This window comes from Saccopteryx leptura, chromosome 1 (genome assembly GCF_036850995.1).
Source record: "Saccopteryx leptura isolate mSacLep1 chromosome 1, mSacLep1_pri_phased_curated, whole genome shotgun sequence".
Taxonomy (NCBI): domain Eukaryota; kingdom Metazoa; phylum Chordata; class Mammalia; order Chiroptera; family Emballonuridae; genus Saccopteryx; species Saccopteryx leptura.
Window position 1 is genome coordinate 198583794 of NC_089503.1, and position 27607 is coordinate 198611400.

At 45.4% G+C, this 27607-nt stretch overlaps 1 protein-coding gene across 2 annotated transcripts in view; it reads right to left on the reverse strand.

The window, feature by feature from the left end:
• NDNF (neuron derived neurotrophic factor) overlaps window positions 1-27333 on the reverse strand; it is a 39330-nt gene extending 11997 nt beyond the window's left edge. The window contains exon 1 of one of the 2 annotated variants that reach the window (XM_066384475.1): window positions 26907-27333. The gene's annotated coding sequence lies outside the window, so the exon portion shown is untranslated. Of the gene's footprint in view, window positions 1-9330; window positions 9349-26906 lie in introns of those variants that run through there. The other variant, XM_066384485.1, reaches the window with a different exon arrangement.
• Window positions 27334-27607: the final 274 nt, after the last annotated feature.

The following is a 27607-nucleotide window of genomic DNA, read 5'->3' on the forward strand; positions in this document are numbered from 1 at the left end:
GAGGCTCCCTCTCAGACTGACTGAGACCAACGGACAATAGTTGCATAGCTGGGCTATCTATTGTCCATGACTTACATCTTGGCCTTTGTCACGGACTGTCATCACAGATCCTAGAAGTCATTACAGATCACTGTCTACTGCACATGGCCGTCGGGATGTTGTCAAGAACACCAACATCAACTGTCTCAGTGTCCCCAATAGGAAGCCTCATATAGGCAGGTTCTCTCCATGCCCAGTGCTAGTGAAAGGCTCTGCTTCCTCTGAGGAATGGGTGCCTTTTCCTCACAGGAAGAACTACGTCTAGAAACGAGTTACCTTATTTCTCTGACACATCAGGGAGCTCGAGCCCTAGGAAGACCCTGTGTTTTCACATTGAAGCACTTGAAATAGAACGTCAAACGCACACATCGGTGATAATTTGCGATGAAGGGGAAGCCAGTTTTATTTCTAAACAGCCCTCGCTACAGCTCTGAGGCCACCTCACTTCACCCATCCTTCGTCTGTGCTTTTATCTTCCTTTGAGGGCTCCTGAAAATAAATCCACACAACTGAAATAACTTTTGAAGCGAACAAACTTTTCTTTTTTATGATGTGTGAGAAGTAGCTTTTGCACAGTAAGAGCTTGCTCAAAACGTTCATTGAATTTCTTTTCCCTATTTTTTTTCCCACCACATGTTCCAAAGTTTTCCATACAGAAATCTCTGCGGTGATTGAGAGTTATTCCCATGGCCAAGACAGGGCAGCTAAGCTCACTACCAGCGCTATTGCATTTTGTCCTCCCGACGACCCTGTGAAAAAGTGGGCTCTATTCTCATACAGAAACAAGGACGCAGAGGAAACACATCCACCCAGGTGGGTCTGACGGCAGAGCCCAAATGGCCCTCTGCTACAATCCTCTCTCAAAGAGAGCCCTGATACCTTACGGAGGGTTCTCATAGCCCCACCTTCTTCCCCAGCTGTCTTGTAATTGAATGCAAACATGAGGGACAGCTAGAAAGATTGGCTTGTTGATTTCAGCTCCTACCTGCATCCGTCCTCTTAGGTAGGCAATCAGTAAACCACTCTGGACCTCAACTCCCCCAAAGATTTGGATAGATGATCCCTAAACTCTGAAAACACATGGCGATCCAACTAATACTGATCTTCCTGCTCAACGAGTTGGTAGATCAGGAATAAGACCAGGCCTCCTTAAATATCTTCAAATCATCTGTCCCTCAGCTATCCAGACGATGGTCAAGGTGAAACCCAAGGGAAGGAAGCCATGATGGGCAGTGGAGCTCACGTGAGGGATGACCAGCAGACAAGGGTGACATCTATAAAAAAGGTCTGGATGGGGTAAAATAAAAACTCAGTGAACCTACCTGAAACAGAGAGGAAGTAAACTGTATGGATCTCCACTCCCAGCCCCAAATTCTTCCCCTCAGATGCCCCCCCAATCAGAACAGAATGCGGCACCCCACCTCCGTGAAGAAATACGCATCCTTTCAGCGTGACAGAACATATCCGGTATACTCGGGAATAGCATCCCTGAAACCTGGCCTCCTGAGAGCAGAGGAGGCTGGACAATGACCTCCATTTCTTTAGAAATGGTTAGAATCTGGCTTTCAACACTGATGAGGAACTGGAGCCAACACAGCACCGCCTGAGTGGGAAACACCCGAGAACCACTCATGAGCAGCCCGGCCTCGTTAGGCCCATGCTGACCCCTAGAGCTGCCAGGTGCACAGCATCACTGTATAAGCGAGCAGGACAAGCTGCCTCGTGCCCCAGGATATCTGGGTTACGCAGGTCAGCCCCAGAATTAGAGAGCTAGCTAGTTCTAATGGGTGGGAAATTTCCCAGCAGCCTCTGCTGCTCTTTATTCAATCAGCTCATTATGAGATGAACTTTGAGTGAATAACAACATCAACAAACTGTGTTGTGTACCTGCTGCATGCCAGGTGGTCGTCTGACTATATCGTCTCGTGTGACTCTTAGCAACGACCCTGCGAGGCAGGCACTACCCTCTCTCTCCTTTCCAGAATGGTCCAATTAAGGCAGATGGGCAGGTAAGGCCTCAGTCAACAGATTATGACGTGAGAACTATCAAGTCTTTATCATAAGTGACTTTAAAAATACGGTAAATAGGATGACTATATCTATATAAACCTTCATCAGCTAGCCTTTTAAAATAACTGAGTACGGTGACGACAGCAGATGAAAACAGATTACACAGAGGAGGCACTGAGAAAGCTCCCCGGGGACTGGGTGCTGGATTCTGCATCTCCCAGGAGCAGAAGAACGGACTGCCTTTGTGCAGGATGATGTTTGCAAGGATGTCTGTGTAGCAAACAGCTTCAGAAGATAAAGCGTCTGGAGCAAACAGCAGGCGGGATCACTGCCCATTATAAAAGGTCCAGGTTCCCTGGGCTCAGGGTGCCTCTCCTTAAAGCCCACCAATGGGCCAGTGCCACCTGGCCCTTTGTGCATCATTCCGTGGGCACCCGTGGGTCAGGGAGCCAGCAGGAGACGATGATGAGACTGGATTCTGCTGTTGTTCCAAATGACAGTCTGTTTTCTCTGACCCAGGAGTCTTGTGCCCTGTTGCCAGGAAAGGATGGTGGGCGAACTTGTTGGCTTGCAAGCAGGGAAAAATCTCAAATCGTCACCATTCCTGATGCCAGTATTTATTAATTTTTTTTTGACTAGCTCATTGACTTGACTGGCTCGGATCGACATTTTTATTTAGATGACCACCCATAGGGAACCGACCTGACTTTGTGTTTGCTTTCTTTATGCCAAACATCAGATGTCCCCAGCTAAAAATGCTATCGATTCACACTTACTGTTTCTGAAACAATTTAAACCATTTTAGCTGTCACATCGATTGTGGGCACAGCGGACGCTCCCCAGACAATCTTTAAAATGAGTATTCCTTTTTTTCCTTTCTTCTCTATTTTCTTTTTAGGGTACCTCTCTGAGAAGATGGGTGTTAGCTGAACCTACCGTGGTAACCAATTCCCAATCTATGTCAGTTACACCCTAATGCTGCATGTCTTAAACTTACACCATGATATGAAACAATCACTTTTCAATAAATCTCAAAAAAACTAGTGTAATCCTAATACACAGGATTTTACATCCTGTAGGATTATACAGTGTGTCCGTAAAGTCATGGTGCACTTTTGACCGGTCACAGGAAAGCAACAAAAAATGATAGAAATGTGAAATCTGCACCAAATAAAAGAAAAACCCTCCCAGTTTCATACCTATTCAGTGCAGTTCGATGTGGGCTCATGCACAGATTTTTTAGGGCTCCTTAGGTAGCTATCCCGTATAGCTTCTATAGACTCATCACTGACTGATGGCCTACCAGAACGGGGTTTCTCCACCAAACTGCCGGTTTCCTTCAACTGCTTATCCCACCGAGTAATGTTATTCCTATGTGGTGGCGCTTCATTATAAATGCACCGATATTCACGTTGCACTTTGGTCACAGATTCGAATTTAGTGAGCCACAGAACACACTGAACTTTCTTCTGTACCATCCACATCTTCACTGGCATGGCCGTGGGCTGCTCTACTGTATACACGGTGTTACATCATCATCTGCGCATGCGCACATGCTGCCACATCATCCTACAGAAACGGGGAGGGTTTTCCTTTTATTTGGTGCAGATTTCACATTTCTATCGTCTTTTGTTGCTTTCCTATGACCAGTCAAAAGTGCACCATGACTTTACAGACATTCTGTATATAGCTTGCAAAATGTTACTGAATCGCATTCATTTATTGTTGGGGGGGAAATGCTGTCCGTTGTTAGACAAAGTTAATCATTTTTTCAATTTGATCAGTTTACAAGCAAATTTTTTAAACAAAATGTATTTTAAAAAAAGCATTGAACATAGCTCACCAACAAAAACTATGATGCACTCTTGTCCATGTCTCTGAGTCTCATTTTTATGTCCCATCTATGCATGGGTTCATATAATTCTTAGTTTTTCCTGATTTACTTATTTCACTCTGTATAATGTTATCAAGGTCCATCCTTGTTATTGTAAATGATTCGATGTCATCATTTCTTATGGCTGAGACATGGACAAGAGTGTGATGGTAACAGGGGGTGGGAGGGGGTAGGAGGAGGATAGGGTTTTCTATATAAAATATCATATCATCTGCAAATAATGATAGTTTTACCTATTCTTTTACAACTTGAATGCCCTTTATTTCTTCTTCTTGTCTAATTGCTGTGGCTAGGACTTCCAGGACTATGTTAAATAAGAGTGGTGAAAGGCGGCACCCCTGCTTTGTTCCTGATCTTAAGGGGATTGCTTTTAATTTTTGCCCATTGAGTATGATGTTGGCTGTGGGTTTCTCATAGATGGCTTTTATCATATTGAGGTATGTTCCCTATATTCCCACTTTGCTGAGAGTTTTGATCATGAATGGGTGCTGGATTTTATCAAATGCTTTCTCTGCATCTATTGAAATTATCATATGGTTTTTCTCCTTCTTTTTGTTTATGTGATGAATCACATTGATTGATTTACGAATATTGTACCAGCCTTGCCTCCCCAGAATAAATCCCACTTGATCATGGTGTATGATTTTTTCCATATATTGTTGGATCCGGTTTGCTAATATTTTGTTGAGGATTTTAGCATCTATATTCATCAGAGATATTGGCCTATAATTTTCTTTCTTTGTGTTGTCTTTGCCTGGTTTTGGAATCAGAATTATGCTCTCCTCATAAAAGGAGTTTGGAAGTCTTCCTTCCTCTTGAATTTTTTGAAATAGTTTGAGAAGGATAGGAGTTAGTTCTTCTTTGAATATTTGGTAGAATTCCGTTGTGAAGCCATCGGGCCCCGGACTTTTCTTTGTTGGGAGTTTTTTGATAATTGTTTCTATCTCATTTGTTGTAATCGGTCTGTTTAGGTTTTCTGATTCTTCCAAATTGATTTTTGGAAGATTGTATGTTTCAAGGAATTTGTCCATTTCATCTAGGTTGTCTAGTTTTTTGGCATACAGTTCTTCATAGTATTTTCTTACAATATTTTGTATTTCTGTTGTGTCAGTTGTTATTTCTCCTCTCTCATTTCTAATTTTATTTATTTGAGTCCTCTCTCTCTCTTTTTCTTGGTGAGTCTAGTTAAAGGTTCATCAATCTTGTTTATCTTTTCAAAGAACCAGCTCCTAGTTTTATTGATTCTCTGTATTGTTTCTTTAGCCTCTATGTCATTTATTTCTGCTCTGATCTTTATTATTTCCTTCCTTCTACTACATTTGGGCTTTACTTGCTGTTCTTTTTCTAGTTCTTTTAGATGCAGGGTTAAGTTGTTTATCTGAGCTTTTTCTAGCTTCTTAAAGTGTGCCTGTAGTGCTATGAACTTCCCTCTCAGTACTGCTTTTGCTGTGTCCCATAAATTTTGAGTTGTTGTATGCTCATTGTCATTCATTTCTAGGAATTTTTTTATTTCTTCTTTGATCTCATTCTTAATCCATTCATTATTTAACAACCTGCTATTTAGTTTCCATGTGTTTGAGAATTTTTGAGCTTTTCTATTGTGATTCATTTCTAGTTTCATGCCGTTGTGATCAGAGAAAGTGCTTGATATGATTTCAATCTTTTTAAATTTGTTGAGACCACTTTTGTGCCCTAACATGTGGTCTATCCTAGAGAATGTACCATGAGCACTTGAAAAGAATGTATATTCTGCTACTTTAGGGTGAAAGGTTCTGAAGATATCTATTTAATCGAGGTGATCTAGTTTTTCCAATAAGTCTGCTGTTTCTTTGTTAATTTTCTTTCTTGAGGATCTATCTAGTGATGTTAGTGGGGTATTGAAATCCTCTACTATTATAGTATTGCTGTTGATCTCGTCCTTTAAATCCATCGAAGTCTGCTTTATATATTCAGGTGCTCCTATATTAGGTGCATAGATATTTATAATAGTTATATCTTCCTGTTGGATTACTCCCTTTATCATTATGTAGTGGCCTTCTTTATCGCTTACTATATCCTTTGTTTTAAAGTCCAATTTGTCTGATATAAGTATTGCTACTCCAGCTTTTTTTTCATTTCCATTTGCATGAAATGTTTTTTTCCATCCATTTACCTTCAATCTATGTGTATCTTTTGTTCTAAGGTGTGTCTCTTGTAAACAGCATATGTATGGGTCCTGTTTTCTTATCCAGGAAGCTACCCTAAGTCTTTTGATTGGATCATTTAATCCATTTACATTTATTATTGATATGTAGTTGTTTATTGCCATTTTATTCCTTAAAGCTGTATTCCTTTTTTGCTATATTCTTTTCCCACTTTGATCTGTTTACAACAGGCCCCTTAACATTTCCTGCAGCATTGGTTTGGTTGTAATGAATTCCTTGAGTTGTTTTTTGTCTGGGAAGCTTTTTATTTCTCCTTCAATTTTAAATGATAGCCTTGCTGGATAAAGTAGTCTTGGTTGTAGATTCTTGTTCTGCATTACTTTGAATATTTCTTGCCATTCCCTTCTGGCCTCAGTGTCTCTGTTGAGAAGTCGGATGTCATCCTTATGGGGGCTCCTTTGCAGGTGATAGTCTTTTTTTCTCTAGCAGCTTTTAATATTTTCTCTTTATCGCTTAGCTTTGGTATTTTAATTATGATGTGTCGTGGTGTAGGTTTCTTTGGGTTTCTCTTTAATGGAATCCTCTGTGCTTCTTGAACTTGTGAGAGTTTCTCCTGCATTAATTTAGGGAAGTTTTCAGCTATGATATGATTGAACAAAGTCTCTATCCCTTGTTCTTTTTCTTCTTCTTCAGGAACCCCTATGATGCAGATGTTATTTCTCTTCATGTTGTCACAGAGCTAAGAGTTTCCTCAGACTTTCTGAGTCTCTTTTCTTTTTTCTTCTCTGCTTTCATGCCTTCATTCCAGTTGCCCTCCAACTCGCTGATTTGATCCTCAACTCTATCTATCCTGTTTTTAATTCCTTCCATTGTGGTCTTTATTTCTGATATTGTATTTGTCATCTCTGACTGATTCTTTTTTATACTTGCTATTTCTTTATTTAGGTGTTCATAATGACCATCCATTGTTGTTCTAAGATCCCTAAGCATCCTTACAATCATTATTTTGAACTCTGCATCTGGAAGTTTGATTATTTCCATATCACTCAGTTCATCTGAAGGTTTCTCTCGTGGTTTCATTTGGATTGCACTTGTTTGTCTTCTCATTGTCTGTGTTGGGTGTTTTGTTTATAGAATTGGTTGAGTCTAGCCTTTGTGTTGTCTGCCTCCAGTTTTCAGTTGTGTTATTTCTAGGACTTCGTGGGTTGGTATCTGCTATTATTTGTAGTCCACTTTTGGATTTGGGCAGCTTTGAAGTCTTGATTTGTTTGTTTTCTTAACAGGTTATAGTCTTGTTTACTGATCTCAGCAGGGAGCTTCCTTGAAACTGTATCCAGGAATGGGATGGGTGTAACCTGAGACTCTGAAGGCCTCTTCCACCAACTAATCTCTCTGGGGGGAGGTTGTTTTCTCAGCTTCAGTAGGGGGAGGTGTATCTCAGATCTCCATGGAGACCTGAGTTACTGCCCCTCCTCCCCACTTCTTGTTTTCAGCTGTGTCTTGTTTCGCTGATTGGAGCTGGAGAGATGTCTTGAGATCTCTGATCCGGAAGCAATTCAGTACTGTTTTGTGGAAGGATCAGTCCCTCCCCCAGCTATGGCCACCTCCAGCACAGATGAGTCAGTTTTTTTAGTTCATCTCCTGCATTCCTTAGCCCCTCACAGTCTGTCCCTCTCCCTGTCCTTTCCACTTGGGAGATAAGCTGGTCTTTTCAACACACCTCGCTCCCTGGTCGCCAGGCAAGTGACTGTGAGCAGTATTTTCTGCTCTTTGCCCTGGAGTGAGATCCCCTCTGGGCTCTCAGCCTCACACACACCCCCTCCGTTCCTGTAAGCAGGGGAGATTCAGGCGCTCCCTACCAGGTTTGTTGTGGCTTCTTCTTTGCTCCTTGGTTTTTGAGAGCTGTTCTTGTAGTCCAGAGTTGGTTTTTCATGCCGATTTTTCCTAAATTGATTTGTATTCCAGTTTGGTGGTGAGAGCTAGGCGTCTGTGCGTCCGCCTACTCCGCTGCCATCTTCAGGTCTCTCTACACTTTACTTATTCTTAAAAGATGGTTTTAAGGTTTTATAGATTTTTTTTTCTTGACCAAGAAACTCTTTCCTCTCAAACATCCAGCTTGAGAATTAGTCACTTTAAATAAATAACTGAAAATACATTCTTAAGACGAGGCCTTGGGTAAGCCAGGGCCATAATAATAGACTTTTATTCTAAGATTACAAAGGTGCCCTCTAACGGCCTAACTGTTCCTCTTGTTTTTTAATGTGACATCCAGGTCTCCAGAGGCTCATCTCGACTGAAGGTTGAAATTCAATAGTGTTCCTCAGAAATTCTCTTTTCAGTATTATTTCTTGTGTTCTGGGCATCTGGTGGGCGACCCAGGAAATGGGTCTGCACAGCCAGAAATCTTGCTATCTTTCCATAACCCAGGGTCCAGTTCCCACAGAAGTAGAAGTTGCTAAGATGACGCCAGACCTTTTAATGTGCAGCTAGGCAGCCCAACCAACTTGATGCACCATTATTCCCGGCCCAGAATGGGGGAAAGCCAGGCGGTATTACCCTCTTGTGGAGATGACTAGATTCGAACAGTTTCAACTGGGGCGTTCCGTTGAGTCAAGTTTCTAGGTGCTCAATGCAAACTCGGACGGGGCTCCGGCCGTCAGAGGCCGTCAACTTGGTGCGCACCTTCCCGTCCTACCAAGACCCAAAGAAGAAGAGGAGAAAAGGATCTGATGCTATGATACCCCTCAATCTTTAATCCAGACAGTTGCTAACCTGGATTCCTATTGGGGATGTGCGTTAGTTTGTCCTTTGGAATGCCATTGTGTCCTAAATTAAAAGACGTTGTTTTTCAAAGATTATGGCATCAGAAGTTGACCACCACGGGTCCTGTCTTTACCGAGGAAGAGAGAGGTTTGGCACTGAGTAGAGAGTAATTTTAAACGGAATTATTTACATGCCCCCCCCCTCGCGTGCACACACACTCACTCAAGGTCAAACTATTTAGAGACATTGTGTGCTCCCGATTATGTGATGTTAGAGAAAGGGTAAATGAGCAGTGGTTCCAAAAGAAGGCCCTTGTACGTGCAAGATGCATATTTTTATAGTTGTGGACCCCTCTCTGGAGAGCGGGTGGGCACTCCAGCTCTGGGGAGGAGTCTGGAGTGCCCACCCAGTGGGGAGGGTTTTGTCGGCAGTGGTTCTGGGCGGTGAGGACTGGGCTGCTTCTCCCTCTCGATTCCTCACCTTCTCTGCTGGGCTCTCTGCCCCTGCCCGACAGTGACAGTGGATGTGTCTGGACGGCAGGGGACGAACCAAAGGCCGGCTGTGAAGAAGTGGCCTTGAGGGGCAGGGAGCATTTTTACTGTCCCATCACGAAGCTGACGGAGAACTGAGAGCATGAAAACAATTTTCCTTTCCCCCCATCCCCGAGGAGATGCTTGAGCACCATAAAATGGCACGGAAAAAAAATTAAACGATGCTGGAACAATTTAGAACAATTGACCAGTGTGGCAACAACCCCCCAGGGTGACCGCTAGCACCTCATAAAACACAGGGTGCTGGAAAGCAAAGACACACTTGCCCCTGAGTGTCTGCAGCAGCCAAACCACCGTCCTGGTGCAAAACGTATCTCTAACTACACCAGCGGTGCTGGAGAACTTACCACCTTGGCTAATCTACTGGCTGATGGAGTGAAAATTTTAAAATATATTATTTGAAGTTCTGTAACAATGGTAACAGGTTAATTTACTTCCTTAAATATATATTAAATGAATTTAACCACAAATCTTAATGGAGACTCTTGAGAGAAGGGAACTATTTCAACCACTCAATAGCTTACCATAAATATAGATAGATGACAGATAGATAGATAGATAGATATATAGATAATAGATAAATAGATAGATGGATGATAGATAGATAGATAGATAGATAGGTGTTTGGTTGTATTATCTCACTAATGCAAGGAATTTGCAAACCTGGTAGATAAAAAGTTATTTCAGATTTTCACATAGCTACCCAAGGCTCTCTGGATAGAAGGTGTCTCCTCCATTAAGGACCCTGTCACGTCTCCCAGAGCTGCATCGCGCCCAGAGCAGCAGCCCACAGTTCTGCCTACTCGAGCTCATGTGATCAAAGCTAACCCTCCCCCGTCTACGCCCACCCCCACGCTCCTCACAGGCCTCGCAGAGATATGTGAACATATCTACAAAATAGCTCACTGAGCTCTTAGACACTGCACGGTGCCTAACTCGTAAGATCAGCATCACTAGTATAAATATGCCACACAAAGTATACAATAAAAAAAAAGACACATTAGTGTCATTAAGAGTCACTTAAACACCATTCAGTGTCCCCAAACCCATGTAGGCTCCAAACATACAATAGACATCCAATGACTGAAAAGCAGGGTTCTGAGTTTCCTGGAGGCAGAGTCACCTGGGGCGCATGAAATCTAGTGTTTAATTACAGAGCACCGAAAGCACATGATTACAATTTAGTGAGGATCCTTTCAAGGGCCCAGCCTGCCCCAGAAATTTGTTATTTTCTTTTCCTTTTTAAGTGCAAATATTTAGTCTTTTAACTCTATTTTTAAACTCGGGGGTGGAGGAGGGCATTTGTTCCTGTTTGACTCGGTCATACCACATCTGACGCTAACTCTGAAGCATGAGACCTAGCTGTGTAGGAAAAGTGTAGCTTTGGTGGGGGACACCCCCCCACCCCACCCCATGTCTGCAGTGCCTCAGTCCACACATCGGACCCTGACGCTGTCTGTGCACTTTAACACTAAAATGCCGGACAGCCCCTCAAAGCAGAAACTAGGCCTCCAGAAGAGCTCAGTTCCCAGAAGCATTTTGTTTCGTTGTCTTTTGCAAACAATGAGAATGTTAACTGAACTCAGTTGGTCATTGCTGTAAACAGAGAAGTCGGCTCTGCTGTGGTTGATTTGGGAGAAACAGAGCACCCCGTGGTTTGAGCCTTTGTTCCCACATTTGAAAAGGGTGACCATAGCAGATGGCAGGAAAGGGCTTCTGATCCATGGCCCCAAAGAAGGGGTCTCCACCGCCATGCCCGGTGAGCTCCTGCCCTTCACTAACTGCAGAGTGGCCGCCTCACAAAGCAGACCTGGGCCTCAGGCTGGGAGCCCAGGGCCTGAAGCTCTTTGAGTGCCAGCTGACCTTCCATAGCGGAGGGAAGATGAACAGGTTTAGAGCTTGTTATGTCAATCATCTATGGGTTAAGGACCTCCACACACACTTCAACTGCAACGGTTCCCACCTATGTCTCTAAATGTCTCTAAGTAGTTGCCAACTTCTATCCTGGAAGGAAATCAAGTTAGTGTGAGAAAGTAACATAAAGTTAAAGCTTGCCCCAGCGCTGCATGTCTCTAAATAGTTGCCAACTTCCATCCTGGAAGGAAATCAAGTTAGTGTGAGAAAGTAACATAAAGTTAAAGCCTGCCCGATTGCTGCATCGAGTTTCCATTCTGTCACCCCGCCTTGGGGTCCTCACGGCCTGCAGTTCACCGCGGGGCTGAGGCGGGGGCCCTCTGGTGCTAAAAAGAGGGCCAGACCCGCAGAGTAAGAATGGCCCAAAAGAGGAGCCGCTTCCCAGCACGTCGCCATGCGTTCCCGCTATCCTTAATGCCAATAGAAAGAATAATGGACGGCAGACACAGCCAAACTAAACGTACTAAGTGGAGGCAGTGTCTTTGAGCCAGATGGACACGACTAAAGGAAGGGATGGATGTCCTAAACGGTGAGTGGAAGACAGAATAAATTCCAAAAGCAATTTACAAGAAAACGTCACCTAACAGGGGAAGGAAACACCATCTCCCTCCTGTCCAAATGTCCTCTGTACCTACAACTGAGAGAGCTGGGATGACTTCCCCTGGCTCAGGAGAAGCCAGCGAGTCCTGGATAATACAGGCCTCCGGGGAGGAATAACATGCTTGGTTGCCTTTCTTACTTTAGTTTGGCCAGTAAGCTTTATTTTCTGTTGACCTGCAACCAAATGAAAATGACTTCCTGTTCAATGTCCCCCAAAGCAGTCAGCGAACTGCACACCCCACCCTCTGCTGACACTGGGCTCAGGAGGAGAGGCCACAGCGTGCCAACAAGTATCTAGCGACAGCGCGCCTCAGCCTAGAAGACGAGACATGAATTGCTGCGGTCAACAACCGAGTCCCTGCCGTGCGGAACACGCCACACATACTCAACAGATACAGAGCTGTTTACTATGGACCCATGCGGTATGCAGTCGAGCTGAGTGGATATTAAGCATGCATAAAAGTACCCTGCCGTGTAAGAAAGTACCTATCAAGAGGAAGAGGAGGGGCTGTGGCCGGTTGGCTCAGTGGTACCGTTGGTCCAGTGTGTGGAAGTTCTGGGTTTGATTCCCGGCCAGGGCACACAGGAGAAGTGCCCATCTGCTTCTCCCCCCTCCCCCCCTCTCCTTCCTCTCTGTCTCTCTCTTCCCCTCCCGCAGCCAAGGCTCCATTGGAGCAAAGATGGCCCGGGTATTGAGGATGGCTCCATGGCCTATGCCTCAGGCACTAAAATGGCTCCAATTGCAACAGAGCAACTCTCCAGATGGGCAGAGCATCGCCCCCTGGTGGACATGCCGGGTGGATCCTGGTTGGGTGCATGTGGGAGTCTGTCTGACTGCCTCCCTGCTTCTAAATTCAGAAAAAAATTAAAAAGAGAAAGAGGGGGTTCGAGTAGTTAAGTGCCTGCTGGAATTGGAATGGAGCATCGTCCAGAGCTGGTGAAGACAGAGCAGGATGCAGGGAAAAAGAGGGGAGAACAAAGAAGGTTTGGGGGAGAGAGATGGAGGTGGAGATGTCAGAGAGCTAACGTCCGAGACAGAAGAGTGTCAGTCAGAATGACACTGATGCTCTAACTAAGCACCTTCTGTGTGCCAGACACTGACCAATGCGCCCGGAATACCAGGCGTCCTCTGTTCGTGACCTATTTATAGTTATAGATCCCTAAGAGAACGCCACTGGCTGGTTCATTGTTGTGCTGGGAAGGAACACAGGCCTGTGTGGGAGAGTGTGCTAACGACCCTGGTTGATGAAGTACGTCCAGAAAGCTCCTTGGAGGAAATGGCATGGACTCTGAGCTGTGCCCACTTTGAGCCAGTGGAACCAGCATCAGGAGAGGGGCATTCCTGGAGAGAAGCGGCTCGTGCAGAGGCCCTCGGGTGGCGTAGGTGTAGGCTTGGGCACTGCGGGATAGGAAGGATGCCCATGTGGAACAGGGTGGGTGAAGGGCAGAGCGGAGGGCGAAGGGCAGATTACACGGAGCATCGCCAACCATATTCCAGGAGTCTGGATCCTGTTCTGAGTGGGAGGGAAAGCCCCTTCAGCAGGCGGACCCTGATCTCATCCAGGTGTCCTAGGAACGACTGTTTACTGTGTAGCACACGGCTTTTAGGACAGGGATACGGTCACAAGGGAAAAGAACGATGTCTTGTTTGTAATAGAGCCAAGAGTAGACAAGGGCGTCAGTGGTTGTCCAGGGTCGACAGGTGACGCTTCAGCCCCATGGGGAGAAGGTGAGGGAGGGAGAGCTGGGATGGTGCTTTCCGGGAGGCATCACCAGAAGGGGCAGGCGAGGGAGAGGCAGGGAGCGAGGGGAAGAGAGGTGTCTGAGGTCACCCCTGGATGACAGGGACACAGCCACGGTCAGAGGACAAACGGTAACTAACGGAGAGCCGGAGGACTGCCGAGAGACATGGACTTGGTCACGCAGACTTCCCCAGCAGCATCACAGGATGTACAGGTCTCTGGCCGTCTCAGGGGCTGCTTTTGGAAGAGAAGTCGCATTTGGATAAGGTATTTGAGGACAGGAGGGAAGGAGAAGGTACTGCCCACGTGCTATGAAAACACCAAAGAGCAAGTTGCGACCGTGGGAAGGAGAAAGGCATGCGGGTGGAAAAACAAAAGGATTCATTTCAACGGTCAGGGTGGGAACATCCCTAAATAGTGCTGACGTGAGGGAGATGGACCAGATGTGCTGGGGGGAGGCGGTAAGTATGCACATACACTCACACGCACGCACGCACGCACGCACACCAGGAGTTAGTTACTGCTTCGAACTTATACATATTTCAACTGAAGGGATGCATCTCCGGCCAACCAGGAAGTCCAGCTGTGAACTTTCTATGTGCGTACTTCCGTTGTGGACCAGGTAGGCTGTCCACATTCTTCAGATCTCCTCGGGGAAGAAAGAAAAGCCCCTTTCCCTGCAGCAGTGACCGTGAGGGCCACACAACCCAACACCGGGCAGGTGCTCATGACACAAACACCTGAACTTCAGCTTAGACCTGCATTCTCTCTTTTCTATCCTCCCCTGTCTTGTAAGCATGATGCACGCAGACGTTCAGGCGTTCGTTCAAGTTTCGGGACAGTTCAAAGGCTGCCCAGGGGACACAACACGGTCATTGGGCTCAGAGGAAGGACAGTTGAGTTAAAGGAGTTCTCGGGAGACCACGCTGGCTTTTTTTTTTTTTTTTTCTCGCGTGGAGGAAGCCTCTTAGTCTCTTTTGAGCCCAGGAGTTTTCCTCATCGATGAGATGGAGACAGTTATCCCCAGGATAGCTGGGAGATTCGACACTGTGGGTGTGGGGCTCCTTAAAGACCAGAGCAGAAGGTTCTATTCGTTTACAAACAGTATGACTCAGCTCCTCAACCTACATAAGTTGCAAAACGTTGTTCGTCAGCAAACAGCACCCACAGATAGACTTGCTATTGCCGCAGAGGTACGAGGAGGAGTTTGGGCACCAGTTTATTCCATGTTGATTTACTACCCAATCCACCAGGCAAAGTTAGGTCCCTATTCAGTTAGAGATGGACTAGAAATGCAGAGGAAAGGCCACGATGTTGGGTGTTTTTGTTTGTTTTTAAGAAGAATCACCTAAACAGTAGAAAACTCTTTAATATCCTTTCAGTCAGCCTGAATACGCCAGATCTGAGGACATCACTATGGCTTGATAAACAAAAGCGGATTAAGACCGGTTCAAAGGTGAGTGTGCTCAGGCCTTCTGGCACCGGATCGGGCAGAGGATTTAAGAGGCACGTGTTGAGATTAGCGAGCAGAGGATTAGGCGCCGTTCTCTGGGATGTTCTGCATGATTATTTCTGGATTAAAAAAAAATGATTGAAGTACAGGACACTCCCATGCAGCCGATCCACAGAGACAGACCCCACGGTCACTCTTAATGAAGAGCCCACAGAAAAACGAGGATGAAGTAACACACGCCTATAAACCTACGACAAACAGGTGATAAACCACAAAATACTTCTGACCCGCGTGGGAATCAGACTCACATGATTTCCCCTCTCTCTCCCAGAAAGAAGATGCACAGTTAGCTGTAGCTTTTGAAACGAACAAAAAATTATAATTCAGGGAAGCAGCAAAGACAAGCTGCAGCTGGTGCGTGCTGGCGGTCAGCGGGGCTTGGTGGTCATTACAGGGGACACTTACTTCTTCCTCATTAGGTTTTAGAGAGCTTTAAACTTTCAGGATATTTGGAATATCACATCATATTGTGTCTATTATCTCTCATTATTCCATTGTACAATTTCACCCAATCTGGGGGTAAATAAAAATATCATTTAATTTAAAAAAATCTTAGAACTGATCTAATTTCAAATGTCTCAAAAAATGCTACATTAGTCTTGGAATAATGAAATAACAAGAAAATGTTTCATTACGTCCTTTTCCAGACACTTTGTCTCCAAAGTATGTTTATGGCTTTATTTATCACACACACACAAATACACAATCAGACTCAGCCAATGGTGTGTCTGAGGCCATTTTAACACCCAGATTTGAATGGTTGGCCAGTTGGATTAATTAAGAGAAGGGTTAAAGAAAGGGACAGATTTGCCTTTAAGAGTTGATTCCATGCTATCTGGAGACTTAAGAGAGAAAAGCGAGGAACTGGTTGACCTTTTGTGACTGGGGAAGAATTTGTGTGAACGGTGGTTGGGGAAGTGGGGGAGGTTTACATCACAACTCACAGCTATTCAGACAGTGATACCCCTTTTTACTTTCAACAGCATCTCCTTCTTAAACAGGCTTTCACTTTCTAGCAGGACAGGTGTGGTCATTATTTACCTATTTACCACTGCTAGCCCTTTGTGTTATTTTGAACCGGAATGTTTCCTCTCAAAGACAAGTTGTCTAGGCATGACCTTAAATACTAAATTCCCTAATAAGTTAACTATTACCAAACTAAACAAACACTTAGCACATAGCAGCCTACAATTAAGGTCTTAGTGAACTAGAATAAATTAATATTTTTGAATCATTAAATTATTTTTTTAAACCTAAGCAAATGATGTCTTTGCAAATTAATTTGGCAATTAATCTCAACTTAAAAATTTTAGACATTTCCATCAATTTTACTTCTGAAATCAAGAGTTATCACTTTAGCCTGACCAGGTGGTGGCGCAGTGGATAGAGCGTCAGACTGGGATGTAAAGGACCCAGGTTCGAGACCCTGAGGTAGCCAGCTTGAGCGTGGGCTCATCTGGTTTGAATAAAAGCTTACCAGCTTGGACCCAAGGTAACTGGTTCCAGCAAAGGGTTACTCGGTCTGCTGTAGCCTCCCCCCCATCAAGGCACATATGAGAAAGCAATCAATGAACAACTAAGGTGTCGCAACGAAAAACTAAATGATTGATGCTTCTCATCTCTCTCCATTCCTGTCTGTCTGTCCCTATCTATCCCTCTCTCTGACTCTATCTCTGTAAAAAAAAAAAAAAAAAAAAAAGAGTTATCACTTTATTTCTTTTTTTTATATTTTATTTTAGTGAGAGGAGGGGAGGCAGAGACAGACTCCCACATGTGCCCCAACCGGCATCCACCCAGCAAGCCCACCAGGGGGCGATGCTCTGCCCATCTGGGGCTGTAGCTCTGTTGCAACTGGAGCCTTTTTAATTTTTTTTTTTTTTAGCACCTGAGGCGAGGCCATGGAGCCGTCCTTAGCACCTAGGACAAACACGTCCAAGCCAGTTGAGCCATGGCTGCAGGAGATGAAGAGAGAGAGATAAAGAGAGAAGGAGGAGGGGTGGAGAAGTAGATGGTCACCTCTCCTGTGCTCCCTGATCGGGAATTAAACCCAGGATATCCACACGCCATGCTGATGCTCTACCACTGAGACAACCGGGCAGGGTCACTTTATTTCAAAAGTTTGTGAATTTAAGTAAATCTCTGAAGCCGTGTCTGGAATATCTCAGGAATGGGAGGGCATGATATCTTCCTCACTGGGTTCCTGGGAAGATTAAGGAAAATAAATGATGAATGTGGAAGTACCTTGGTAAACAATGGTGGGTTACACAGTTATATTATTAATAAGTAAAATCACTTTCATTCACATTGTGAAATCAAAGCACAGAAATATCTCCAACGTAAGTTACTAACAGAACTTTAACTGAAAATCAATAAAACCTCAAAATGTTATACAACATATATGATATTTTATAAGGGCATTAGTAAGGTTAAGTAACAGTTTTTTAACTTATAATACTGAAATTTTCATTACATAATGGAATATAATATCTATGTATTGGTAACTGAGGAATTATAAAATGTTTATACCAATAACTAAGAATCCTCTTGAAGACAATGGTGACTAATTTATCTGGGGACCCTTTCAGCTTCCTGTCCACTTCCTTTCAAAACTTCTGTAACACGTTGTTTATAAATACCTTAGAATTGTGATCTTTTTAAAAAATATGTATGTATCATATATATAAAATAACTTCAGGCATTCTATACTGAGATGACTTATCTTTATTACAGAGGATGAAATTATATACTTAAAATCTTTTTCTGATTAATTTGTGGGCAGGGATAACCTCTTGTCAGAGCTGATTAGAATGTCATTATTTTCACCTTGTATTATTTTTACTTTACAAGAGCTGTCACTGCTACCATTTTTGTTGTTGTTCAATAACCATCTGATATGCTGGGTAAGAATGTCTTTGTCAATCAACATATTAATATGAACCAGGTTTTTTTCCTTCTTGATACATAAAAGTAAACGTAAGTAGATGTCCTGATACTTTCTCCCTTCATCATAATGAGATGTCTGTGCACCATCATGAGGCAAGAAGACAGTCCCTTTTAGAGAACTCTGTTTTATAAGATGACACTCTCAGCAGTTGGCATCTACCTGTTCTGCATGTTTTTGAGACAATGGGAAACCTCCCACTCCACTGCTTTAAAAAAAACTATACTGTATCTTTCCCTGTACCAAAAAGACAAATTTTTAAAGACAACCGGTCATTGGACCAAATCTTGCCAAGATATTCTCACATGTCCTTTCCAATTCCCTGACATCCAACTATGTCCCTAGTTCACACCAAGGTAGAGTGAAGGTTAGGTCCATAATTTTGGGGATTTGGTGCAAGACCTCTTGTTCAAAAATTAAGAATTTCAAGATGGCGACAGCAGAGTATTCAACTAGGTTCAGGGCCTTTCAAGTGCCGCCCTGGGTTTAATTTATACTTGAACATAGGAACTGAGAATCAGTGATCAGAGGAAGAGAACAAAACCCAGATGTAGACCAGAGGCAGGCTGTCCAAAGGAGGAGAGGCAGAAGGTCCAGAGACATCTATTACCTGCCTCTCTCTAACTCGGTCCTAAGCCAGCTTCATTCCACTGATGTCACCGTACCTTTCTTTCTAAGGGGCACAGTCAGACAAAAATGAACTTGAACAAGGCCAAACAGCATCTTCCCGCAGGTGGTGTTTTAGCACCAGAGGAGTCCTTGGTCAGCCTCCAGGTGGGGAGTAGGGGGCTTCCCCAGCCCCTCTCTGGCCTCCTCTCACAAGCCCTGCCTGTTAGGTGCCATCCCAATACGGCCTCTCTTGCCACTGCCATCCTCAGTGCTAAATGTGTACCTCCCACTTAAGAAGCAGTTTCATTCTTCCATAAAAAAAGGAATACAGGCCCTGGACAGTTGGCTCAGTGGTAGAGCGTCGGCCCAGCGTGTGGAAGTCCCAGGTTCGATTCCCGGCCAGGGCACACAGGAGAAGTGCCCATCTGCTTCTCCACCCCTCCCCCTCTCCTTCCTCTCTGTCGCTCTCTTCCCCTCCTGCAGCCAGGGCTCCACTGGAGCAAAGTTGGCCCGGGCGCTGAGGATGGCTCCATGGGCTCTGCCTCAGGCGCTAGCATAGTTCCAGCCACAACAGAACAACATCCCAGATGGGCAGAGCATCGCCCCCTGGTGGGCATGCTGGGTGGATCCCGGTCGGGCGCATGTGGGAGTCTGTCTGATTGCTCCCCCAACTTCTAACTTCGGAAAAATACAAAAAAAAAAAAAAAGGAATACATGCCTGACCTGTGGTGGTGCAGTGGATCAAGCATTGACCTGGAACACTGAAGTTACTGGTTCAAAACCCTGGGCTTGCCTGGTCAAGGCACATATGGGAATTGATGCTTCCTGCTCCTCCCCTCTTCTCTACCTCATCCCCCCCCCCAAAAAAAGAATAAATAAAATCTTACAAAAAAAGGAATACATTTTTATAGTATACTGAAGCAAACTTTGATGGGTCCCCCCAGAACTGAGCGGTCTGAGACTCGGGAGGCCAGCAGGGAAACGGTCACTGTTATTCCTGGCTCGTCAGGTGTGTCGAGGGCACTGCTGTGTCTGGTCTCTGTCACCACTGTTGACAATCAACATCTCTCCAATGACAGGATCCAGTTCCTTCTGAATCCATCCCCGTGTGAAGCTTTTGATAATATCAGTGAACTTCAGTGACTGCTGTCATTTAACACGAAATGACAACATTTATTGAGCGTTATCAACATATGAATACTATTTAGATTTAAATCTAATGTATCCTTATGGGTAAAAATGTATTCATTTTTGTTTTTTGCCTTTAAATGTATTTTAAACACTAACTAAAATGGATTAAGTACATTTATGTGTGTGTGTGTGTGTGTGTGTGAGAGAGAGAGAGAGAGAGAGAGAGAGAGAGAGATTTGGGTTTTTTTTTTTTGGTATGACTGATATTTTCATCAGAAATATTTTATTACAGGAATAAAATGCATAATGTTACACTTGGCAATGCCTTTTGGCTTAGAGGTCACATGACCTGAACCAAGGAGGGTAAGCTACAGGAAACTGCCCAACAGCATCTTTTATAGGTTGCTTTGGTTACCTTTTCACTGCAATATGCTATAAATTCTATTCATCCGTACTCGGGGAGGTACTGAACACGTGTGGCCCCTAAGCAGGAGAAACGGATCCTGAAGAAAGCGTGCCCTTTCACCTGAACCTTCTCCCTTGGAGCCACGATAGTTTCAAGGAAGTATCAGAATGTTGCCCCTCCTTTGTTTTGTCAGCTAATCAGCCCTGCTGTTCATCTATCTATCTCTGCCTAGAGCCGTGATGGCGAACCTATGACACGCGTGTCATCACTGACACACGTAGCCATTTTCGATGACATGCAGCCACAATGCAGCCGCATACCAGAGAAGTATGGGGCCACATGCCGAGAAGGACGTTTCATCCTCTGTTTCTGCACGGCCAGGTGCAGTAGCCAAGGATAAAACATTTGCTGTAGTGTAGACACTCTGTGCCGGAGGTCTGTAGGCCAAAACAACAGAACTCTGGCACAGAGCGTCTAGTTCTGGGACTTCCGGTTAGGCCGGTAGGGGATCTTTGACCTCACTTCAGGCCGGCGGAGCAGGGAGCAGCGGAATGCTGTGGGGTACGCATCTCTGGGGGTTCTGTGATTGTCATTACCAGCAACCACATAATCACAGCAACCACATAATCACAGCAACCATCATCCAATCTACTGCTCTGGGCTGTCGTGGACTTCTAATTGACCATCATTACTGAGATAAGTGAGGGGGAGGCTGGGAGAGGCGAGGGCCTGTGCTATGGGTGCCGTTTTCCGCCATTAGAAATAGCGGCAGCCATCTTAATTTACATAAGATGCAACTTGCAGAATTTCAAGACAGCATCTGGGCTCAGGTGTTTGTCGACTTGAGGTCAAAGCTTGAGAATCTGGAAAGGTGCCGCTTGGAGAATCAAGAGGAGTGCCACTATGAACAGGAAATTTGGAGTGCCTGGAACTGATTACCAGACACTTCTAGCACCCTGAAAAATATAGCAATGGCTTTACTCACAATTTTTTCCTTTACATACTTTTGTGAGACATTATTCTCAGCGTTAAATAATATCAAAACCAACAAAAGAAACAGATTGACAGATGAAGTTAGTAGCGCTTGCTTGGGCTTGAAGTGTACAAAATACCAACAACCTTCAATTGAAGATTTAACCAATGAAATGCAGCAACAAAAAAGTTTCTACTAATAGGTTAGTTAAAGAATTCCCCTCCCTCTCACTTATCTTAGTTCACGGCACCCCACACAAGTTAAATAATATCAAGACCAACAAAAGAACCCACTGACAGATGAACAAAGAAGTCACTAAGCAGGTAAGTTAAATAATTAGTTTTTGGTTTATTAAATAGTTATATAGTACAATTATACATTTTTGTTAAACTATAAATATCACGAAATTATGTTTTTTTTCTCGAAGTGACACACCACCTGAGTTACGCTTGGTGTTTTGGCGAATTTTGACACACCAAGCTCAAAAGATTGCCCATCCTTGGCCTAGAGACACTTGCTCTGTAGTTTCTGTATCATAACTTAGAAAATAGCCATGGTGACTTCCAGAACATGATACTACCCTCTATCAATCTTTCTGAGGTTAGTTTTTTTTCCTGCTTATTTGATACAGTTCCATCTCAGATTGTACCTCAAACTCTGTCTATTGGAACCCTGCCTCAGAAAACAAGATGTGAGGATGACGATGTTTAGTTTTTGGCCGAACACCTTTTTGAATCTAGCACCTATGTTTTTGGCTCTGCTGTTCAGTGGGGGAGTAGATGCTCTCTGAGCACGGAGCTGGCAGGGAGATGGCGTGGACCCTGATTTCGTGTTAGGGAGGAAAACCACTAACAGACGGAAACTCGTACATACTGCCGCCCCCTCTTTCAGTCCCTGCCACGTGTGATACCGACTGAAGTCTCTCCAGCTAGAAGACAGACATGTTGCTAACTCACTGTTCTCTGGCAGTTGTATTTAACATAACGTCGCAGAGGCAGCGGCAAAGGGTCCCCGCTCAAAGAACTTAGATTTCCCATCATGCGTAATCGTGTTTTTATTAAGTGCCTTTCAAACTTTATATAACTCCATTATTTCTAAAAAAAAAAAAAAAAAAAAAAAAAAAATTTTCCTTTTCTCATAACTATATAAAGGGCAGCTCATTTCTTTCAAAAGAATAATTTAAGGAGACATTTGATAAGCTAACAGTATAAATTATGCCATTTTTCCTTTTTTTTTTAAATAAAAGACTCAAGAGTTTTCACAAGTGAAACTAAAAATACTTCAGAGAAGTATGGGAAGCACTGAAGATGTGTCATGTTCAAATTTGCTGCAGGAAAAAATTAACAAATGAAAACCAAAAACTATTCACCAATTTGCTAAAATAAATCCATTTCCAAAGGATCTGGAAATTATTGAAGGAATGATGATGTGTCAGCTGGGAAGTTTCTAAAGGGATCAACTTGAGGTCTGGGGACTTTAAAGTGGAGCTTCTACCAAGTCTAGCTCAGCAAGTTCTTAAAAAAAAAAGACATTGTAACAAGGCCGGGTATCCAGCTGTTCTGTGGTCGTATCTGTCTCTTTATTGCAAAGAGGAAAATCTGGAGAAACATATTCCATACAGATCTAATTCCTTACTCTGAATTTTTAAAACGCAACACAAGCAATATACTTCTTTTATTTGGGGTGGGGAGGAGTTAAATGATAGATTTCTTATTTTCTAAATATTTCAAGAGACTAGAATGCATGGATTTATTTGTTGTTCTCCAGTTGTTAGTAAAATACCAGCAAGAAGGGGGAAGGGGTGGTAGCTATTAAGACTCTGGGGTTAGGATGTCTGTTTAGGACGTAAGCGGCCAAGAATCACCTGCTTTTGGGCACTCACTTGGGCACCAGTCAGCCAAAGGACAGCAAATGTCCAGTGTCAGCTCAGAAGCGGCAACAGACACATGAAACTCCTCCTGCATCCACACCAACACCGACACACACTGTGAAGGCGTAGTGGTTCCCAGAAGTCGAACTGACTTGATCGTCAACACACGACTATGTGATGCAGTAAAATACCGGCAGTTCTGTTTCTCCGTTGACGTTCTATAGTTCTCTCTCTCTCTCTCTCTCTCTCTTCTTTAAAACAATAACAACAGCAAAAAAATTACCCTGTGGAAGCATGTCTGCATACATGCTAGGTTGTCACTGTGTATGTGTAAGATAATAGAAAAACAAAGCAGAGTTTTTTCGCCTAACTTCAGGCTATCAACTGCCAACTATGTTTAAATGGGAGTAAATATTGGAGGACTCATGAAGTCAGCTTTCAGAGCAAAGGTCTGGATTTACTACTCAATTATTACTTGCTTAGCCGTTGCTTCTAAATGATTGGGGGCCAACCAGAAAGAATAAATTTCATTCTTCAGAATAATCATTCCAAAATAAATACTTAAGAGGTCCTAGATACTGTTTCAAGGTCAAATGAATAATCAGAATGGTTTTTGTAAGGTTGCACGTGCCTTTGACCCTATACTAATGACAGACAGGCTTCCTGGTGACTGACTAACGGTGACAGACCCCTGGCCAGGTTAACTCACGACCAGGCTGCTACAATAGCTGCTTGGTTCCTCAACGCAAGACACGACGACAAGGAGACAGGGAGCAGGAAAGAGTGTGAGAGCACTTCTGAACCACTAGAACCAGCCACCTTATCGCAGGAAAATTAAGGAAGAAAGATCACAATAATTTTTATGAGCGCAAATAATGTGGAAGTCACACCGTTCTTCCGCTCCCTGTTTATTCAGGCGCGATCATTCCATTTCCAATTCCTACTCATCCACCAAGCAAAACAAACAAAAAAGTAAGTCCTGTCTTAAAAACCACGACAGCAAAACACAATCAGCTTTAAAATAAAAATCCTGACCTATGTAGGGGTCGACGGGATAAACTACTACAGAAATGCACAACAAGAAGATAACAGATACATTTTATTTCTACCTTTCCCCCTTTCATTTCATATCATTTTTAGTTTTACAACGGATTCCTACCCGCCCCCTCTCTTCCACTCCTCAATATGCCAGAGTCTGGTCAGTAAATCCAAGTGAGAACAGTGAAATCTGAATCACCAGCTTCAGGAAAAAACCATCTGAAAAAGTCACTCCCATTAAGCTTTCTGACGGCTGAACCACTGTGGCTACTTCCAAGGCCGCCTTTCCCCTCCCGGGGGATGGCCAAGGTTATAACCTAACTCTCCTTACTGTTGTTTCACATTCATACTTTTACTGTACGCGTGTACAGCAGACCCGGGACAAATAAACTGGCGGTGGGGGCTGCCCTCATTCTCAGAGGGATATTTTTCAATTATATATTCTGTTACATCTTAAGAGATAAAAGCTGTATCTGCAAGTGATTAAAAGATGTTTCATATTCATGGTTTCATTTCTGCTGAAATAAAGGCGTAATTTAAACCACACTTAATTCATAGCAATTTGGTCCCATTACAGAGTTCTAGCTTCTTTTTTTTTATTTTGTTATGATAGTTACTAATTAAAACAGAGTGTTCCTGCCACGCTGAGCCTGCGAGGTCCACAGACAGGTTTAATGAATAAAACGTCCTGACATGAAATGAAAATAGCGCAAAGCTGTAGGCTTTTATGCTTCCAGTGTGTGGTGCAGATTAAGGCGCTCACTGAAGTTAAGAACTGAGCAGAGAAGCACTTGTCATTTCTTTCTTTAAAAGAACAAGTAAAGGATCTCTTTTTTATTTTTTTTTTCCTTTTCTTTTTGAGAGGAAACTGAAAGAGGACTAATTTCTCTAACTTCTGGGCCTCTCATTCCCAGCTGACCCATCCCCAAGAATTTAAACTCATCAGAGTCACTTTTAAAGGATAAATGATGTGATATTTTAATATAATCCTGAATATAGGGTTTAGATTGAAAATGGGAATTGGGACCATAATTAATTTTTTTGCCAAGTATTTTGAACTTTAAGAAGCCGGATGGAGGCAAATGAGGACATTTCACAGGACCGCAACTTTCTAAGAGGTTCAAGGGTTAAAACTTTGATAAAATGACAGTGTCTTTTTGACATTTGATTCATCCCATAGGCAGTGTGAGGAATCAATACCCATTTCGTGTCTCCACTTTCTGAAACCACTGTAACAAGAGACCGACATGAAATCAAATCCAAATATAAGCACAGTCGCCAGCCAGGGTTAGGGCCTTATTATCACTCTTAATAAACAGTAATAAATCATAACAGATCCCCATCTCCTTCAAATGCACTGGGCTCCGTGCGGCATCTGCTCTGGAATTTGTCCCTCCCATCTTTTGGGATAATAACACATTCAATGCCATCACACCCCCACAACCCTCCCCCGGAGGAGGGCCTCGCTCTCTAGTCTGCAGCCCGGGAGCCTCCCGTTTGAGCGCAGGGGGCGGAGAAGGCAGCGGGTCCTATTGATTTCCATTGACAACGCCCCGGTTCTCACCGGCGTTTGGGGACAGTGGGAGGAGAGGGGGTGGGAGAGTCCCCCTTCCTAAGAGAAAGGGTTGGGTAGCGAGGCTGGGGGAGGGGGTAGATTTAGATAGTTTGGTGGGTGGGTAGTGTTTGGAGAACTCAGCAGCTGCAGGAAGAAATAAATTCTTCTTGCATTAGCCGGATCGAAAGATAAGTAAACAAATTGTACCAAACCAACTAAGTTGTTCCAAAGAACTCATTAAAAAAATAAAATTATGAGACATTTTCTCAGGTTCATTTCCTGCACAAGGTTTTAGTTTCAGGGAGCTCCTTGTACCCAGGGCAGGAGATGGACAGCGCCCCGAAGGGAACCAGGAGGGGACCGCGACGCCGCCACAGGGCAACTCGGCCTGGCGCGAGGACCTCGGCGCCCACGGCCTGAGTGGGAGCGGGGCTACGAAGAGCAGGGCGCTGGCAGCGGGGAGAAGGGCGCGCCCAGGGCGCACGAGAAAGGCAGATCTCACCCGAGCGCAGCAGCCTGGAGGGCACAGCTGAGACCAGAACCGCTAGTCCGGGTTCCCGAGCGCCTGGGCCGCTCTCAGTTCGGTTCTGCAAGCTCGCAGATTAGAGCGAACCCCGACTCACGGGCGGACCCGGCTGGGGCGCGACGGCCGTCGCTCCGTCCCGCGGCTGCACTGCTCTCCCGGCAAAGTGGGACCGGTCCCAGGCCAGCCTACTCAGCTCGGGAACTTTCACGACGCTCGCCCGCCGCACAGAGGACGAGCAAAGAGCCGGAGCGGCGGGGGTTGGCAAGTCAGGCCGCCCCAGATGCCACCGCCCCGGCTGCGCGGTCCAGAACTCGCTCCCGCCCCGCCGTCCGCAGCCTTTGGCGCTGCGCACGCCCCGGGCCGGCCCGCAGACGGCGCGCGGAAGGCAGGAGCGAGGGAGCCGCAGCCCTCCCGTGGGCCAGCCAAGTTGAGCGTCTGGGCCGAGTCAGGGCTTCCCCGGATCCCGGGCCCTTGCTTGTCCACCCCTCTCCGGCTGCCCCTTCATGAGGCAGCTGGGACATAGCGGAGACCTGTCCGCGCCCCTTAGGCCCGCAGCTCTCAGGAGCGGGCGCTCTCGCCTGCGGGGACTGAGTGAAGGGACGCGCGTGTCCCTCCCAGCGGACGGCAGCCCCCAGCGTGCAGACGAAGGCGCCTGGCGTCGGGGGTGTCTATCCGCCGCCCACTCACCTGGAGAAAATCTGCCTGTTCTTTCTGGGGGAGAGGAAACTCCGTTCGCGCGGTGTAGGCGCCAAACGTCCACGTCCCGCAGCGGCCAGAGGCTGCGCCTCGCGCTCGGGACCCACGGGGACCGGGTGGAGGCGGCAGAAAGCAGGAGAGTGCAGTTGCCCAGACGTCCCAACTTTGCGGGCGGCGCTGCGAACTTCAAAGGTGACGAGGCTGCGGCGCGCAGCCGCCTAAGTTGCTGCGAAGTGGAGAGCTAGCGGCGCGGGGCCCGGAGCGGGGCGGGAGAGCGGGAGGCGTCGGGAGGTCTTCGGCCCGGCCGGCGCGGGGATGCGGCGGGCGAGCCGGCGGGCGCGCGCGGGGAGAAGGGCGCACTGGCGGCGGCGCGCGGCTCGGTTCGCTCCGCTCTCTGGCGGCTCCGAGCGGGGAGTGTGCTGGCTCCCGAGTGTCACCGCTGAAGCCCGGGGCCCTCCCCACTCTCCGCTGCCCGCCCACCCCTCCCTCTGCTACCCGCTGCCTCCTCCCTCCTGCCCTCCCTCCCGCTGCGCGCTACTGTGCGCGCGCGCGCGCGCGAACACACACACACACACACACACACACACACACTCTCTCACACACACTCTCACACTCTCTCTCTCTCTCTCTCTCTCTCTCTCTCTCTCTCACTCACACGCCCCACCACTCCGCACTGTCCAAACCCGGACCCT